The sequence below is a fragment of the Festucalex cinctus genome, chromosome 17, assembly GCF_051991245.1.
Source record: "Festucalex cinctus isolate MCC-2025b chromosome 17, RoL_Fcin_1.0, whole genome shotgun sequence".
Classification (NCBI taxonomy): domain Eukaryota; kingdom Metazoa; phylum Chordata; class Actinopteri; order Syngnathiformes; family Syngnathidae; genus Festucalex; species Festucalex cinctus.
This window is the reverse complement of record NC_135427.1, coordinates 16,829,237-16,849,548: the sequence shown is the minus strand read 5'-3', so window position 1 is coordinate 16,849,548 and position 20,312 is coordinate 16,829,237. Positions and strand designations below refer to the sequence as shown.

At 41.6% G+C, this 20,312-nt stretch overlaps 1 protein-coding gene across 2 annotated transcripts in view; it reads right to left on the bottom strand.

Annotated features, from left to right (window-relative positions):
* LOC144004516 (zinc finger MIZ domain-containing protein 1-like) overlaps positions 1 to 20,312 on the bottom strand; it is an 85,701-nt gene that overhangs the window by 63,044 nt on the left and 2,345 nt on the right. For both annotated transcript variants that reach the window (XM_077501708.1, XM_077501709.1), the window contains exon 2: positions 514 to 608. The gene's annotated coding sequence lies outside the window, so the exon portion shown is untranslated. The remainder of the gene's footprint in view (positions 1 to 513; positions 609 to 20,312) is intronic.

Genomic DNA, 20,312 nt, shown 5'->3' with positions numbered 1-20,312 from the left:
ATAATAGCTTACACCGTATGCTACAACACTGGCTTCCAAAGTTAGCGGCAAAACTGGGTTCCAAACAAAGCTGTAACATTAGCTTACGATGTTGCCTCCAAGCTTCCAAGATTAAAATTCTGCAGTTATTACACTGGCACTAACGTTAGCTTTTAACATTAGCTTCAATATTAGCCATAACCTTAGCTTACAACCTGCTTTCTCAGTCTTCAACCTCGTAAGGAGCTGCCAGAATCTTCTGTTTACTGTCAAGCTGACCGCAAACAGCCATTAGACAATGCTAGCTACTCATTATTATTCAAAAAAGTATTTAACGTAATCGAATAATGTTACAATGAAGCAATATATTTGTCGACACCGCCAGGCCAAAACTCAGCATCTGACAAACAACAATAAACATGAATTGACACATTTATTACAATCTATAGCTAGCAGACACAGAGGCCAACTCAAAATACACTCGGACGCCTCAGTAGAATCCCCCGTCACAAAAAACAAAAACAAAAACCTCACCTTTGCTGACGTTAATCCTCGACTCTTGACCTCGGAAGACCCCTCCCACCCATCCACACAGCAGAAGGAGAAACACCCCAGCACGACTTTTAGTCCTACGGAGCAGAAAAATAGAAGGTAAACAATTAACATTTAGGCCTCCTCCAACGCTTTAACTGTTAACAAAAGTGGTACAAATTCAAGTAGTGGCAATTTCGAGTATTTTAGGCTCCTTCCCGGTTCACGGAAGACGATGAACAATGTACGGTAAAATTACCAATGTGAAAAAAAAGTGAAAAAATTAATTAGTTAACTCATTCATTCCCAGCCATTTTCACTGAAGCAACCCCCTTCGCTCCTGGCTGTTTTACTGGATTTTGACTGATTTTGCAAGGCCCACAGAATATTGTGTTCTATTGATATAAAAACATGGAACCTACCAAAAGAAAGATTAGTCTCTTATTACATCAGGGAAAAAAAGTATATTTCTCTCTGGTTCAGTTTTTCAGCAATTAGCATTAGAATATAGCTACGTTTCATCATTATTTACAAATCTTTCTAAAACACTGTGGAAAAGAGCTTGTTGCAACATGGCCCTGATTGATCTCTTATACTCTGCTGCCACCTGCTCGCCATTTTTGTAATAACTACCATTACTTCAACCGTTCTCTTCAGTTCAGAGGCTACATCAAAGCCCTCTGTATGCTCTAGCATGGAAAAAAACATAAAAAAAAAAAAAAACACGTATAAATATGTCTTTGGGACACTGGTAATATTTAAAATAGAACGTATTTATACGTTTTGGGGAGAAAATGAGTTAACATGCACTCAAATTGAATTTTGCACATTTTTTTGTCATAATCTTCTCTTCAAGTCATATTTCCACTACTTTATCCGACATATAACGCAAATATAGATCGAATCAATTTAGAGAAAATGCGTGTCGATTCCATGTCGCATTTGTTTCCCAGATTTCGTTGGAAGAATACATGTGATTAAATTGACCAAATGAGCATCAAAAGTTTCCTCAACATTTCTACGACTAAATCAAATATCAATTTGCATCCAGGTGGAAATTAGGTTTGATCAAGTCCAGTTTGTTGAATGGGTGCACACATTAGTTCTGATAGTTCAACAACGTTGATCTTATTGCAATTTTCCAGTAATTTCTACGACTACTACCCACTTTTGTTGCAACCTATGTGTCCACTCTGACATTGCTAAGACAACTTCATACTTCAGTTTAATCTTGTACGAAAAAAAATTGTTTGCATTCTTCCCAACATGCATTTTCATTCCTATTTAACACATCATTTGCAACCTATTAGGAATATGATTTGCTCAAGTCTAATTTGGTGAATGCAGTTCACCACTAAATTTCTACGACTAAATCCCACGTTAGAAATACGATTGCATTTTTTTTACCCGCCGCGTTTCTGCTATTTCCCGCTTGAGTTGCAGCCTGTTCCGAATATCACATCAGACATCAAAGCTTGTAAAAATCCATCCAAGCGTATCACCTGGGCTCAAGGTTGTGGTTGACGGGACAAGGCGAAAAGCTCCAAATAGTAACAAAACAAAAACACCAAAAAACATCAGTAATTCCTTGTGGTGGCTGATACTTTTTAAAAAAAAATATTATTATTGTGGCAAGTTTGTTTTGTTCCTCCCTCCTGTGTTGAAAAAGAAAGAGGAGAGGGGTCACTGGGGGGTGGCTCAATGGGTCGAGCTGCACAGGACGCCTGCTTTTTAAAGCCAGACTCCCCCCAGACACCTCAGTGCTATTCATCAACAGCTTTTTCCCGAGCGTGTGTGCGTGTGCGCATGTATGTGTGTGTGGTGGGGGGAATCAATGCTCTGGGAGCAGCAAACAGTTTATAATAACACGGGATGGAAAAAGCTCAACTGCAAGAGAATTGATTTGTTTAAGCACAATAACACGGCTGAGCGGCGGGCGGGCGGCCCGCAGACTCGATTGAAGTGAATGATTGGCAGCGGCAGTCACTCAGCGGCCGACTGCTGGCAAAAGCGCACATGTGAAATGCACACGCTTGTTATCTCATTCAAGGGAGATTTGTTTTTAATTTCGCCAACAGAAAAATGCACTTTGAAACGGCGCAATTAAAGACATACAAACAAGGAAAACGCAACGCGCACTTCAGTGCCTAAGGCAACATAAGGGTCACATGCAGGAGTTGCTGGACAGGAAAGGTGTGAAATATCTTTATTTTATTTTTTTTCATTATTAATGTATTAGCTAATTAAAAATATATATATTCCAATTTAAGTTGATAAAAGAAATCCCCTACGGCCCCCCCCCCCCCCAAAAAAAACATGTATATGTATAGTCAAAAGTTTAAAAAAACAAAAAAGCTTATGTAATTGTCTTAAGATTTAATACAGTACTTTAAAAATATGTATTTAATATTTTATATTGTATATTATACAGTATATATTATTGATTTAATATGACTTAGGAAAGGCATCAAAAAGAGAACGTAACCAAAAATTAAACGTCACAGAATAGGAGGCTCTAGTGCAATTGTACCCATAATGCATTGTGACTCAAACCACAGTGGAGGGTGGTCCAGGCAGGCCACATATGGAAAAAGATTCGATACATCCGGAGCAAACTGCGATATGATGCCGCATAGTAGCGCTAACATCAGAATTCCTTGGGAAGCTTCCATTTGCTACCTCCTGATGTGTGCAAAAGAAGAAGGAAAACAAAAATAAAAACAGAAGCCGGGCGGGGGGAAATTATGTCGAGACATAAAACATCTCTGCCTGCCTCGAAAGGTTGCCACAAAGGTGCATTTATCATTGTTATTGTCCTTCAAAAAAGGCCCTCCTGTGTTTAATTGGCTCCTCATGGAGGCTAAATCCCTGCTGGTTAACTTCGGCCACAAAGGGTTTTACTTCGGGCCTTTTTTGCTGGCTGAATGAAGAGCAGTCATCCCGAGCAAAGTGGGCGTGAAAAACCTCTGCTCTCGAGCTCGATGCTACCTGATAGCATCTTCACTCAGAAGTGCGCAACTTTTCCTGAGCTTGGAAACAGGAAGAACTGTTTGGGATTTGGCATCCCAAAGGAGGGTCAATTCTTAGCTCACTGCTAGAGTCATAAAGTTGTCAGGAGACCAGAGGAGGGATCAAAGGAAAGACAGATGAAGCAAAGTGAAATCCAGCACCAACCAGACAACACCTGCCACCCACAGGGTTACAAAATCAGAATCTTTCACCAACCTCAGAAACCTCAAAATTCCAACAGATTAGGGAGATCTCAAGAGACCAGAGGAAAAACTAAATAAATGATGGAAGGATAGATGAAGCAGAGTGAGATCCACAAACACCAGCCTCCACTGATTCAGCGACCAGGGGGAGAAGCCAATTCTGTTTGAATTTCAGTAGACTTCCAAATCCTTTGACCGCCAACATTTGAATGAAGTCTTCCCTCCTAAAAACAATTTTGACCCGGCGTTCATCTCCCTTTAGCGCTTCAACTCTGCGTAGCCTTCGCCAAACAACCTCACGACTCACTGAAGACGGCGAGATCAACTCCAACCCCGCTTTTCGAGATTGCACCTGGAGACTCGTTTTTACTGTGGAAGTCATTTTGAATTGACAGGAAAACGTTTTGATGCAATCCAGGCAAAACAGAGTGCGCTACTAGGCCTCAGCCTGTAGAGGCGCTGTTGATTTTGTCTCGAAGAGTTTGCCATTCAAAGAAGTCAACTATGGAATGTAGCAATTAATGATTGTTAATTAATGATTAATCTGTCAATGTTTTTCAATTAATTGATGAGTCAGGTATTTCTTTATGGCATTATTTCAAAATAACAGTAGACAAAATGCACAAACATAAATTGATGATGATTGTGTTCCTGGTTTGGTCCGTAGCGTACGTCAGAAAATCAGAAAAAATGTTCGTTTTCCAAAGCAGAGGATTAGGATGATTAACTTGACAATTGATCAGTAGTCGATGACATAAAATACACATAGTATATATCGTTTTTCAAACACAGCTATAAATAGCAAATAGCAGCTTTTTTTCTTCCAGTGCTGAAGGTAATGAAGCTTGCATCCGGGTTCAGCAGTGGAGTGTGATGACCCAATGTTTCCTAAACACACACACACACAGATGCTGCAGGCCTCTGACGACACGAGCGCGGCCCGATTAGATAAGACGGAGACACACGGCGGCAGCGGCGACGTTGTGTAAAGCCATCAAGGCAAAGAGGGATGGGCTGCGGTGCTGATTTCAGGTTGGCTCGCTCCGTGTTGATGACCTCCAAAAAAGAAACGCAGATGCCTTTTTAAACACTGCTGCTGTCATTAGACACAGTCCGTGTAAAAAAAACAACCCAGTGGATTACAACTGGAAACTAGCAAGAACACCTGGTGACATCTATCCATCTTATTTTCTAGCTAACTGTGGTTGCTACATGTGGGGAGATAAAAAAAAATAAAAAAAAAGAAGACAAGGTGGGGGGGGTGTTTGTTGCATGTCCTCTGAGGAATCCGGGGCAGGAAAAGGCAGCACATGACTATTGGGAGGGAGAATGATTAAAGGCTGAGATGAACACAATCTGCTGCTGCCAGAGGAAAGGAGGAAGGAATTTCCAGGGCCAATAAGTAAAGCACCACGGTGGGGGTCTACCTTTCACAGCTACTCAACCCTGACCGTGCTGGCCAAGGCACATTTCTTGAAAATAGCCTTCAGCGTGCATGCTAACGCTGCTCGACATATTGATTTTTTTTGAAGCAGTCCTGCAGCCTTCTTGTCGGAAGCTTGGTTGAATCTCCAAAACGGCGTTGCAACGTCATCAAAAAACCTACGTTTCAATTCTGCTTCCGGCAGTCATTGTGCAGAATGGACAGGATGGACGTAAGACAACGGGTGGGGACGGGACAGGAAAACATGATGGGCAGATTGCTGTGGATGCCTGGCCAGATTTGGAAACTGCACAACCAGTCACAGTGCATATTTGAAACCTAGTCCACCTTCGTAAAAACGGGATGAAGACAAAAGAACCTGAGAGCATACGAGAGGTCATAACAACTTGTAAGATGTCTGTAGTGGGACAGGAAGCATATGAGTTACCCAGTCCACGGTCCTTTTAAGCTTTCGCACAGTCTACGGAAGGGTTCGCCAATTCCGGTCCTCGAGATCCGGAGTACTGCAGGTTTTAGATGTTTCCACCTACCAACACACCTGATACTAAAGCTCAGGATCATTATCAGGCATGCTGGTGAAATAATTATATGAATCAGGTGTGCTAGTGGGCGAAACATCTCAAACCTGTAGGACCTCGAGGACCGGAATTTGTGAACCCTGGTCTACGGGCTTTAGTGCATGTTTCATCCTGTCACGATTCTCAAGGAACGCTCAAGTGTATGATTTACTGTTCGGTCGGTTTCAGTCCTAGCGTGTGACGGTTTACAAGTCCGATGCAACGCCACACATTGTGTTCTACACTTGGGTATAAAAATCCAGCCAAAGAGCTTTGTTGGTGTCTGCTGTAACCACAAATGTGATCCATAACTACTTGGTGTCTATGCTTCTTGGCTAGAAAGCCTTAACAGAAAAAGAAAACTGCATCAAACCGTGACGGACCTGGAGGAAATAGACTAGTCTGTAGTGGACTGTGGTCCAAGCCATAGCATACCTTGAGCCTCCAGGACTCAGTAGCCAGATTGATTGCGCATGTGAAAATTTGAGACGTGAAGAAGGATTTAAAAACATGTTCAACCAAACGGCATTTCCAAGGTCACCGGGAAAACCAAGTAGAACCAAGCGAAGGAGCCGGAAGAGAACAAAAGGCGCCTGTAATGAAACCGAAAAGAGCCGGAACGTCTTACTGCATCAGTCACTAACGACAATCAATTAGCAATTTCTCATGATGCCGGCAGTGGAAGGTGTCTTAATGAGTCCCATTTTCATTAGGCACACCACAAGGAGCCTTCTTGCACTCGCCCCTCCGTCTCCGTGTCTAATGACTGCCAGAGTGGATTAATCCGGTCACTTCCTCGCTTCTCTTTGTTTATCCCCGCTGTAAATAATCGTCAACCATCACGAGACATTAAACAGAACGCTTGAGACGGAGAAAGAGGAGAGGAGTGCTCTGCAGTCATCTCTGGCCTAGTAGAGGGAGACTTTAAAATTCTGGATGAAGTAAGCGGTTTGGTAAGTCAGTTTTGATGTCACAGGTTGGTACAAAATGCAATTTCTCTAATGAAGGAATAAAGATTAATCTTAAATCTTTTCATTTTAGGAAAGTACAGCATGAGTTCATGTATTTGTTTTAGTTTCTGATTCAGCATTCGTATTTAACGGCCAACTCGCATCTCAATTCCTCACCGTCGAGGATGGACATAAAACGGCAAAAGGTTTTCTTTTGTAGTGCAACTTCAAATTTGTCTTGTGCGATCACCAAGATTGGAGAATTGCGTGTTTCTGGATGGATTAACAAAAGGTCAATCGTATATAAGAGAACAGAATGTAGCGCTTTTATTACAGCGCTTCAAGCCTGGGCTGAACTGATCAATATGTGCTCACCCAAGGCGCCATCACTCTCCTTCTCCACTCTCATTTTCTAGCTCCATTCCCGCGACTGCGGACCGGGTCAAAATGAAAGGCCTCAGCAGAAAAAAAAATATACACACATACGGAAACGATCCACGACCGCTGGGGTCATGAAATGGGCTCAATGAGCTTAGCGGCGGCTGCCGCCATTAGTCTTAATAGCGGCGCTTGCAAGGCAGTGACTTCTATGACATGCGCGTCCATCCGCAAAACCAACCATGAGGAAACCATAGAGCAAGCAAGGCAACAAAATATGTCGACAGTGAGGGGTCTTTTTTATTGATCACTTTCAATGGGACTTTGTTGGTAGTTTAATTTTTCAGTGAGTTGGATTGGGGGATGTGGGGCAGAAACCTCATGTTGTCCAAAAAAGTTTGGTCAATAAATGTTTGTTTGTTTGTTTTTTTGTCTCAAATCAATGTAAATTTCTGTCCCCACCTTGTGTGTTACTTTAAGCATATTTACTCCATTTAAAGTATTGAAAATAACAAAAACAAATCCACGAACTCTCAAACATTTGAACAGTCAGAGAAGTGTTGGAGAACTCCGCCTCTTCCCTCACTGTGCGGGAGCAGTACAGCATTTTGTCACCTCAAGATTGAACGTGTGGATGTTTTTTTTTTTTTATAAAGTAGACCAAAATGAGTAAAAAAAAATAATAGAAAATAAAAAAATTGAAACATCTGAGTATGCCTGTTGTGTTAAAAACAGATCAGACACAAAAGGTAAGGTTTGTGCAGATTCAATCACTTCCACCTGCTAAACTCCCTCATGGCTCTAAAACCTTTCAAAAAGAGTTTGGGGAAATGATGTAGCTACATTTGTTTGCTTTAGTGAAATACTAAAGCATTTTGTCTGGTTGTGGGCTCGGCATGAAAAGAGACTTGGATGCGCAATGCTTTGCTTTGTTTTCTAGTATTATTATCACCATCATGCTTGAATAAGATACATTTCCAAAATTCCTCAGCTGAACCACCCATGTAAATTTTATGGAAACTTTTCAGAAATCAACCAGAAATTTTCAAGTCTTTTGTAACCCTAGTGGCATCAAGATGACACTTGGATGACGGATCTATTTTTAGGGGAGGTTTTGGGAAACTAATGAGGAAAGAAAGACAGTGATGAAATCTCGCGTTTCCATCTGACACTAAAACGCTGAAAGCTTCATAATTAATGTCCGGGGGATCAGGAGCAGAAAGCAGCCACTCTTATCAATCATTCATCCGCTTTCCATTGAGAAACGGTGCCGTGCCAATTGTGACTTGGAGCGGCGGAAACAACAACAAAGAGCACCAAAAACAGGGATCCAGGGAATCTGCATCACTCTATTTCAGTAAAACTGATTTGTGGTCTCTTGTTGACCCTTTCATGCAGCTAAGTAAATGAGTCAAACAAAATATTCGTAACACCTCAAAAATTGTGGCGGTGCAGCTCAGCATCAGTGAAGCTGGTAGTAAATTCAAGTGAAATTTTCTCAAGGACATAAACGTGTATCTGCAATTGGCTGGAAACCAGTCCAGGGTGTATCCCGCCTACTGCCCAGAGCCAGCTGAGATAGGCTCCAGCACCCCCGCGACCCTTGTGAGGAATAAGCGGTCAGAAAAAATGGATTGATGGATGGATAAAAGTGTATGTGAAAAAAGACCACTTTAAATGTCTGAGTAACTATGTATTGTGGGGAAAAAGATGTCCCAACTTCATTAAAATCAAAGACAGGGACACAATTTTTGATGCCACAAACATTGAACGAGATGCCAATAATAACTCTATAGACGCAAAACAATATCTGAACGATGTAACATGCAGGAAAGATGTCACAACCTCATCAAAACTGAAGACAGAGACTCAATTTTTGGTCCACATTGAAACGTCAAGTATTTTCAGAAACAGACAAAATTTGAACTAGATGCAGCTAAAACCGTGACCTGTGTTCTATGCACAAAATATGGCCAGGATTAAGCGACTGCATCCTATGGAGAAGATGTCATAACTTCTTCCAAGTTGAAGACTGAGACACCAATGCTGGTCCACATTGAGAGCTCAAGTACTGTGACAACACAAACAAAATTTGAACAAGATACTAATAAACTTGTCCCGTGTTCTTCACACAAATATAATGAATATCATTTTAGGCCCACAAGGTATTCGACAACATGCTTTATCAGGCACTCCTATACTTTTGACGCAATTGTTTGTGAATGTGTGAAGCCCTACAACTCTTCCATGAATCCCCTCAGGGCTTCCCCCTACTTTGAATTCTAACCAGCAGCAGCACAGCAGACTGTGTCATCTGCGCACCGCAGGGGAGACCTTTCCAGGCGGCAGCAAATTCCTCATTTTGTCTGGGAAGAAAGATTCTATACAAACCACAGGTGCGTACATGAACCAGTTTTAGGTTTTCCACAATTACTCGCAAGGTCAACTTTCACCCCCGAGCGTCTTTGGTACGCTTCCTCTTGACCTCAACAGCAACGGTTTCAGTTTGCCGCCATGTGCTGGGAAAGCCACTAATGCATCTCTTCCCCAGCTTTCAAGTCGGCTTTGGGACACCAAACTGAGGGATTATGTGATTGAGCTAACATACAGCCGAGCCAAATTGACACTAATCATTGGCGAAACGCAGAATTAAAACATTTTTCCCACCTCTCGAAAACAAAACTTCAATTAATGAGCACTTCCATTCAAGTTACTCTACTTCAATGTATCTGCCGCAACAACAGCCCGGCCGTCTAGACGAAAGGCTGAGCAGGGGACGAGTTTGGAGGTGGGGGTTGGTGGTAGTGTGGGGGGGGATTTGGCAATGAAACGCATGAATGAGCGTACATGGAGACAGGAGATCCTAGCTGAAATCAAATTTGGTCCCTGAAGGTTAGTAGAAGAATATCAGAACATTTTTTGTATTTATTTAAACTCTATTAACGCAGCTAAAAGACCGGTTAAAAGTGAGATATCATTTACGATGGGCCCAGACCAAGAATACGTCTCACAGTTAGGAAACAGTACATAGAAGAGTTTTGCATAAATCAACAGATTGCAGGAGTTGTGACTGTAGCAACAAATAACTGTCCTTTTAAAATAAAGCAAGACTTTCCAAATGAATGTAGAATTATGAGTTTCTTTTCTGTTTTGGAGAGACGGGTATATTTCTGGAGGTGGTACTTGGTGTCAAACATTTGAGAAGCGCTGCCTTAGTGACCGTATTCCACAGACGGCTGGCTGAAGTCTGCCACCCGTATCAGGGCCCATGAATATTGAGTGAAGTAAATGAGGCATAGCACGCTTTGACATGCTGAACATCCACCTTTGGCCCGTTGCTTCCACAAAGGCAACAAGGTGAAGCAGCAGAACAAATCTGTTAGTTTGTCTGGCGGTGGAAACAAAAGGCTGCAGTCTCTTCACAACAAAAGACAAAAATGTTCATAGGTGAGCTACATCCCTGGGATCTGATTTCCTTTCTGCGGGATTCAACTTGATGCTATTTCTTTTAATAGTAGCAACTACAAACTAAACAAAAAAAAAAAGATGCACCGCATTCTGCCTAGCAAGATGCTGACATTTAAATTCTTATTAGACGAAAGGGGGAAAAAACATGTTTTCCCCTCTACGGTAATCCCTGCTGGTATCAAAATGTTTGCTCTCTAAATATTTACCCACCCAGAGTCACATCTCCAGCTCAGCGCACGCACCTTGAGACATCTTTTTCTGAGTGTTGCGTCCCAGAGGAGATGCAAGGAAAGCAATGCAGACGGTTTTGCGAGCGGCTCGACTCTTCTGAGAACAAGGCAAACAAAATCCTCCCGACACATCAAACAATTTGGGGTGAAAGAGATATTTGCCACCATCAAATGGGAGGGGTGTTTAAATCCCTGCGAGACGGACGGGTGGAGATTCATCTGCACTGATATCAGTTAGTGAGTAAATATTGAGCGACTTCATCTATGGGGTCAGAAGATTCCGGAGAGGATGAACCAATGGCAGCGCATGGTGGACATACCACATACACAGAAAATGGCTTCAAGGCAGAAAAATAAGAGCATACAAGTCTCTATAAAATGAAAATAAACATCCTCTAAATTTGCCTCACGTGCTTTTGTTCACGGAAGAACAACAGGAAAAGGAGGGGCTCATCGCTAGTCGATCTGGTAACTGGTGGTTATGTTTCCTGTTCACATCCTCACTCTCCATTCTCCTTTTTGGCTCAGTCCCAAGCGGTATGGGAAGCTGACTATTGTTTTACACTTGCTACAATATTGTCCTACATTTTTATTTCGCCACACCGTTGGGCTTATGCTGCTGCGTGTGACGTAGTAAGTACGTCATTCTCGACGAAAATTGCAAAGAAGCTAAATTTTCTTTTCAAACGCTTCATCTAAGCGAACTGTATTGATTAATTTAGCACACTGCCAGAAATGCTTAGCTTGCGTACGGTCTGTCTGCATGAGCCTTAGGCTGAAGTGACTGTCCGTTGATTTTATGTAAACTCATCTGCTAGCTAAAAAAAATGCTGAATATGTCTGTTGTTCAGATGATGAAAGAAGTGCTTCTAACGACTGTTTAATCAGTCTCGACTAATCTGCTAGCTGAAGTGCTAAAGAGGCGATTGTAATGCCTTTTGATTCTTTCTCAGCGTTTGTTGGCTAACTGATAAAGAAGCAGTGGTTGTCAACTTGTAATGCCTCTGAATTTGGTCTAAACTACACTTCTGCCTAAAGAAGAAGTGGTTTTGACGGCTGTTGGTTCATTCTATGCCCCCATCCCCCCGTGTGGACAGTTACACTTTGGACCTCTCATTGGGGGTTGTAAAGCTCGCATTGTGTCTCTCTTTCGGCCATCCACTGTGATTCATCTGTAACCTGTCAGCCACATGCTTTAAACACCACGTTGAGGACAAGTGAAGATCATGTAGCCACACAGCAGTCGTGATGTTGAACGATCTGTGATGCTGACCTTTTACCAAGCGCTATTAAACATAACAAAGCTCGGGTTGATTGCCATTCTTGAGTGTGTTTAACTCAATTGAAAACAGCAGCCAAGCCGGCGAAATAACCTCGCTGCGCTCAGAAAAAGGTTATCAATCTTAACAATTGTCTCAGTGTCTGTCTGCTACGAGGCTGTCTTGGCAGAGGCTGGGAGAGAATTTTAAAAATGTGCAACATGTCGAGGAGAGAAACAAGAAGGAGACGGGGATGCTTTGGATGCTATAGTCTTAAGGTCGTTTGTGAATAATAGCCAAGTTGAAGCCTTACTTAGCGCAGTATGAATTTTAAGGAGCTGTTGGCTATAGAAGTGGTTGATTTTGTCTAAGCTAATGCCGCAGCGCTTGTAAGGTCTGTCGATCCGGTCTCAACTCGGCTGACAGCTATAGAAGTTATGCTGGTAAGGATTTATTCAAATTTGCTTGCTAAAAGTTGTAGGGGCTGTTCATTCAGTCTTAAATCTGTGGCGGCCGTGGCTCAGGAGGTATAGAGCCATTGTATCCATTGTAAAGCGTCTTTGAGTGTCCAGAAAAGCGCTCTAAAAATCTGATGCATTATTATTAAATATTTCGCTGGCTAAGGAAGGCATTTGTAGGAGCGGTTGATTGAAACTCAGTCTCGCGGCAAAAGAAGTGGTGATTGTAAGGGCTATTTAAGTCACAACTAATTTAGTAGCAAAGGAAATGTTGGTTGTATCGCAACTGTGGTTGGAACAACTGTTGATTTAACAAATAGTCTGCTTGCAAAAGAAAGTGACTTGAAAGACTGTTGATTAGGTATCAAATCTGCTGGCTAAAGAAGTAGTTGATTCACTCAACTATTGTTTGCTGGCTAAAGAATTGACTGAGGCGCAACTAGTCTTCTGGCAAAAGACGTTTTGGTGGCAAACGGCTGTTTCAAGTAAGTCTGTTGGCAGAAGAAGTAACGGTGATTCACTCACAATGATTCCGCTGGCTAAAGAAGCGCTAATATTGTAGAGACAATTCCGATCTCCAGACACAATCCACATATTTGATTATGGCTCTCAAGCGTGACGAAGATTTCGCCGCTCGCTTCCCAAACGCATCCGCTCGGATTTTATGACTCTGGTTCAAATGCAGGCGTTAAATATTCATGCTGTGTGAGGGCTTTCACCCGTGAAGCAGTCTCCCACGCCGCCTCATCTTTTTTTCTCCTCACAGAAAGTGAGAAACTTTTTTGGGGGAGGTGGGGGAGGGCGTAATATGTGTCTGGCTGCACTTCCCCCTTCACTAAAGAGTCATAAACTACCACAAGTGGCGACTCACAAGGGTCACTCTCCAACAGAAACCCGCCTTTTTTATGCCGCCCCGCACTCTACTCCTTCCACCCTGCACAGATTAGGTTTCACATTCCAACCTCACAAATAACACACACACAGTGAAGAGGAATGAGACACCTCCACTTTTGTTTGGGATGTTTGTGACCTGGACACGATTTGATCAGTATAGCACATTTGCAGCGTCAATCAAACCTCAGGATGCGCCTCGTCGTCCTCCCTCTTCCCGACCCCGGCATGGGTGCAGTGCTCACACTGCGGTGTGGATGACTAACAAATTACTGGCGCTGAAAGCACCAGACGCTTGGAAAATAGAGGCCGGCCGGTGGACGCACAATGCGCAGCTAAACAGAACTAAATGTGTCTGTCTGTGAGACAGGGCGTAAAACGAGCTTAAGCAAAAAAACAAAAAACATTCAAGTCACTTTGAAACTGACCAAATGTTTGTCTAAAGAAGTCTTTTCTAACAACTGTTGAGACAGTATCAGTTAGTCGGATGGCTAAAGAAGATTTGGTTGTTATGCCTGTTGTAATTACTTAGTTGTACTCTCAACTAAGCTAACAATGTGGCTTGATTCAATCGCAAAAAGTCTGCGGGCAAAAGAAGATGGCTGTCTAGGGTCAGGATTCAGACACAACTAGCCTGGTGTCATGTCATGTCATGCTGTCATGTTGATTCAGATTCAACTAAGTCTGCTGGCTTAAGAAGGGCTGGTTGTAATGGCCGTTGATTCAGTTTCAACCAAGTGATCTGGCAAAAGAAGCGATGACTGTCATGATTGTTAATTCAAGTCTCCACTATCTCCTGGTTCAAGATGAATCTTCACACCTGCTGATTCAATCTTAACTAAGTATGCTGGCTAAAGAAGGACTGGTTGTAATGGCCGTCGATTTAGTTTCAAGTTCAACCAAGAGATCTGGCAAAAGAAGCGATAACTGTCATGATTGTTAATTCAAGTCTCCACTAGTCTCCTGGTTCAAGAAGAATCGTCACACCTGCTGACTCAGTCTTGACAGTATGCTCACTATGCTGGCTAAAGAAGGGTTGGTTTTAATACCCGTTGATTCAGGCTCAACCTAGTTAAATTCAACTGTCTGCTGGCTAAACAAGTGACAGTAATAAACCCTGTTAATTATGTCTCAACACAGTTTGCTAGATAAAGATGATATGGTTGTGATGGTCATTGAATTGGTCTCTCTAGTTTGTTGAGATATGTTGATTTCAACTCATCTAGTTGGTTATAGCTAAACAAGTTTTGTCTGTAAACAACTGTTGATTCAGTTTGAACTAAAACTGCTGACAAAAGAAGAGTTGGTTGTAACAGCCATTGATCCAGTCTAGGTGACAAAGAAGCGGTAATTGTGATTCAACCCTAACCTAGGGGCTAAAGAGGAGCTGGTTGTAATGGCCGTTGCTTAAGTCGGCTTGTAAAAGTTTGCTGTCATGGTTGTTGATACAGTATAAGGAGCTCCGCTCTCAAGCCTGTTGATGTAGACTCAACTAAGTCTGTAGGACAAAATGGTGACGGTTGTAAATCCCGTTCATTCACTCTCGACTCAGTTTGCTAGGTAAAGAAGGTGTGGTTGAACTTGTGAAGTTCACTGATTCCATCTCAACTAGTTTGTGGCTCAAGAAATCGCTGTAATGCCTGTTCACCCAATCTCAACTCATCTTCTGCCTAAAAAGAGTTGTCTGATCCCAATGCTCCCTTTTGCCTGTCCTCAAACTCAACAAAGCAGCGAATGATTGCACTTTATAGCAGAAACAAGTAAGCCTTGTGTCGGAGAATTCCGTTAAGTAGTTGACATACTGTAGCATCCGCATATTTTCTCCCTCAACCGCGTTAGTTGCTTTTAAGAACTTGAAAACCGAGCCTTAGCGTAACTTCCCATGCTAGCTGGAAGTGCCAGCTAGCCGGACTTGAGTTTGTTTACAACGATTAATCACAAGCGTGTGTGTTTTGTGTTCCCCTCCAGCACGGCTGCAGCTGTACGAGCAGGCAGCTCCATTGTGGCCACTAACAAGGGGGCGCCGAGGTCACTCGCATTTTCACAAGAGCTTTGCCGGAGGGCCGAGCGGCACGCTAGTCTGTTTGGTATGGATTCTGCGCTAAAGCTCCCCCTCTATAGAGTCACATCATCGCCGCTCTATTATCGCGGGGGGATAGATTAGATTAAGTGAGATTATGCGGCCAAAGGGGCTCCTTTAAAAAGAGCAAAAAATAACACACTCAGGGTTTAGCGAGCGAGTCAACAGCGGGATTAAGGCGAAAACTGCCGCGTTCAAATCCAACGCACAAGTGTCCTCTTTGAGGGCAAAAGCAACAAATGTGGCCACGTCGCACTCGGGGAAAGCCCCGCACGCGCGACCAGCAACACGACTGGACGCAGCGTGTGGAGTTATGGAAATCGTTTTCCAGTACGTTTTATAGGGGTGTTAAAAAAAAATCGATTCGGCGATATATCGCGATACTACATCGCGCGATTCTCGAATCGATTCAATAAAAAAAATCGATTTAAAAAAAAAAAAAATATTATTATTTTTTATTTTTATTTATTTATTTTTTTTAAGAGCTCAGAATTGTTCATTCGGTAGTCTTACCGATTCAACGTCTTATCATCATTGCCTTTTTTTTTTTTTTTTTGTGTGTGTGTGAATCGATTTTTAAACTTCCATTTTTAATGGAAAAATATTCAACAAAACGTCTGACTTCGGGTTAGGATTCACACCTTGAGCATGGAAGAATGTTATATGAACGGAACATTAAGCCTTAATATTTTATTTTAATGCTGTTCAAACATGAAACAGATTACAACCTCTATAAGACTGAAATTTTAGATAAATAAATAATACATTTTCATATAAATCTTACACTCTACAAGCTTACTGATTAGTATTTTCTAAATTTGAATGAAAAAAAATCGCAACAATCGAGTTATAAATTCGTATCGGGATTAATCGGTATCGAATCGAATCGTGACCTGTGAATCGTGATACGAATCGAATCGTCAGGTACTAGGCAATTCACACCCCTAACGTTTTACATGATCCGGGTTTTGTAGATGATCAGTTTATAACCAATCACTGATCCAATCAGTAGAATGACTAATCTATTTAAACTAGTTGTTCATATACCACACAGTCGACCCCCGCTATTCGCAGGGAATTATTGAGGCCAGCCCACTCCACGAATGGACAAGATAAGTGATGCACATGAATAGGGATGTAACAATAACAGTAATAATATTGTGATATTGCAATATCAAAACTCCCACAATATATCGCCGCTGTCATGTCACGATATTAAAAGCAGCACATCTATCTGTTCAAAAAGTCAGGTTGATTTCCATTTGTGCAGTTCTAGCACCCTGGTGGCTAGTAGCATTTTAGTGCAGTTTAATTTCCGCAAGGCATGTTTTGGCCCTTCTGTGTCTAAAATCCACGCTAATAGTCAGATGAAGGGGAACGTAATTTTACTTGTGAACCAAGTCAATGTGTAGGAACTCAGTGTGCTTGCATTAGCAAGTATATGCCTCAATATATATATTATATTTATATATTTTTATATATAATATTTTTATAATATTTTTAATTGCTGTTTTGTATAAACGCACAATATTGTGGGGTTTTTTGTATGAGCTTTTTTTTTTTTTTTACTCATTAATATTCTGTATCGCCAACCTCCCCGCAATATCGGGAAGATTATTGTATCGTGACCATCATATCGTGATATCGTATCGTGATGTTTGGATATCTTATATCCTTATACATACACTTGCACTAAGTCGGACACCTGTACTTTAGAAGGTACAAAACCTTCATAATAAGGTGTCTTATTTTTTTTCAAAGTGCACTAGCGGTAACTGTACGTACAGTAACAGTTACAGTAAAAAAAAACAAAAAAAAACAAGTGCTATCAGTGACCTAACCCAAAATATATGAACGGCGAGTGGTTGCACACTCCACCGCAATGAAACGATTGTGCGGTCTGGCCACATTCCCGGCACCTCACCCGCCACGCATTCTCCTTTCTTCAGCCCTGTTTTCAAAATAGAAGCCTCATATTAACAGTCAACAGGCAAGACGGCAGCGCTCCTCCTTTGTTAAAAAAAAAAAAAAAAAAAAAAACTCAACAGAGTGAAGGGGGGCGAAGGGGTTGTACAAATCACCGGCAAAGCGCGCACATGCCTGACATGTACTCACACATGCAAGATGTATCCCCTGCCGTCAGGAGATAAATCAGATGCACTTTCTCCTCCGACTGTAAGGATTTATTTCCAACACTGACATTTTAGCGTGAAATTTTCAAGAGTTTTTGATGATAAAGCGGAGGGGGAAAATGACACAGCCTCACTTCAAGTTGACGGGGAACGTTCGCAACCACCTGTTTCATGTATCGCGACAACTAATAGTATTTTAGGGACAGTAAAATAAATACATTTAAAAAAAAAGCTTGAATCATGGTTGACAGCTAAATCAATAACTTGATCCATCCATCACACTAAAAACAGCAAGTGAACGTTCAATAAATGACGATCCTGTACTTTTCCACGCAAATTGGCCAGTTACTATCGGTGGTCTATCAATCAGAACACCAGTAGTTGGAGCTTTTGAATGAAATGTGTAACGACCAGAATGGCAACCAGGAGAACATTTTGGGTGAGTTTCAGCATTTTGGCATTTTATTCTTGAACATTTTCTTGTTTTAAAGTTAAACAAAATAGCTAAAGACAAAGTAGAGAGTTTGTCATTCGTATCTTTGTTGTTGTGTTACGGGACAGAAACAGACATTATTCATTCATTAAATGTTTCCAACATCAATCAGTTGATTAGTCGGTTAACACAACAGAAGTGTTTTCTGCCAAATATCACAATTAGCCTTAAAAATCTGTATTCCTCAGGCTCCATTATTAACTACATGTGTGGCCCACGTGTCAAGAAAGTCCACAAAAATGAATTCAAGTTACTTTTAAATGTCACTGATTTGTCCCACAGATCAACTGGGCTCCTGAAGGCAACATCATCAGGCGCCCTTTTTGCAGCTCAAAATCATCATCAGGCGCAGGATGTAACCAGCCCAGCAAAAATTCCGGAAAGGCCCAAACATCCCGACTGAAGACCTTCCATTGACATACTGTACGTTTTTGGCTTGTTAACTTTTTTTGGAAGCAGCCCGAAATGGTGGTGTCCTCCCGACCGCGTTATTCATCCCAGGAGAAGAGAAAGAACCTTTGCAAACCTCCCACAGGCTTGCGCCGCAGATCCATTGAGGCTTTTTATTTTATTTTATTTTTTTTTAAACGAGCGCTGAAGAAGAGATCCAAGCGGAATTCCCAGTATTTCTTGAGATAAGTGTTAAGGGACAAATCTCAAAAACAGAAGGTGCAGAGAGTTCTCAGGGTCAGCACAGCAGCATCTTGTGTAAATGTAACTGAAACCGTCAATAAAAAGTTCCCTGAAGCCAACAGTTTTTTTTCATTCATCCATTATCAGCAGCATGAGTCTTCAAAAAGGCAGATTAGTCGACTTGCTGAATATCGGCGCAGGTATCCCAGTTTTCTTAAATTGTCCAAATCCTCTGAATTTCAGCCTCTCAACAGTGAATATGCTCTGACTTACATAATCCATAATCAATACTAGGAATACCCGAAAGTGACCACCACAGTTTTTGGTACCTGAGTCCGAGTCAACAGTTTTTGTTGCTTTGTAAAATGAATACGTAAATCAAATTTGAAAAGCTTAAAAGGATATTAAACTCATTGAGCAAATTTCAGCAGTGAAAAAAGTTAATATTTTATCTGGAATAAATTTGATAACTTCATTATTTTTCCTGTACAATTAATACCTTTAAAAATATTTTTTTCTACTTACTGTCAACTGATGACATCACCCATACTGAGGAAGTAGGTAACGGCCAATCATGGCTCACCTGTTATCTGGGTTTGGTCAGTAAACTGAGCCACGATTGGTCGTTACTAGAGGTGTGCAAAATTTCCGATTCTTAGATTATTCACGATTCGGCCGTGCAACAATCGAGAACGATTCACAAATGTCCAAATTCCGATTATATAAATATGCCAAGGGAAGCGAAACGAGCGAAAAGTACGCGGAACTGAAACGCAGTAGCGCGCGCGGTCTTCGGGACGCTTTTTGGGACGGACCGAGAGTACACATCCACAACTCACGCCTCGAGATTCAAAACAACAACAAGCATGGCTGAGCTGACCAACCCACCTCTTCGTGAGATCAGACCTGCTCCGAAAAGGCAAACAACTTCAGGCGGAAGTATCAGCTAGCTGGCTGCAGTGCGTCGGTTAGCGTTCTACAGGGCGCCGCGCAGTGATACGAACGAACGAACAGAAAAGTAGTGGCTGGCGGTAATGGCGTCTGACTTTATTCAGAAAAGAGTATTGTGGTGGAAATGTATCACGCTTTTGAAAACAAATAGTTTTTAGAAGAAAAACGCTTTATTTCCGAGACCCCAGCCAGCTTGCTGGACTATTTTCCTCTCGTCCAACGCCGAAGTCAGCGCTGATTGCACACACGGGAGGTGAGGATCAAATTGAGATTCATGTTAAAAAAGCCGAACGATCCCATTAATGTTTACACGTTCATGTTTACACAAGTTAAAAAGCAGAAAAGCACTTGAGGGTTGTTTTTTTTTGTACCTCTGAGAAACTTTAATGTTTACATGTTCATCTTTACACAACTTAAAAAGCAGGAAAGCACTTTTTTTTTTAAGGCATTTGTATTGAAGTAGTAGTTCACATTGTCTTTCATTTATACCTCAGTGCACTTTTGAGTGGATAAAAATAATATATTTTTGCTCAATGCTATGTTTTATTCTGTTGAAGACTGAATATACTTAAAAGCTGTTGTTACAGAATGAGGACTTGAGTATTTTATTTACTGTTTTGAACTGTTAACTTGATACTGAAATAGTAGTTTATTTAGGCCTGAGAG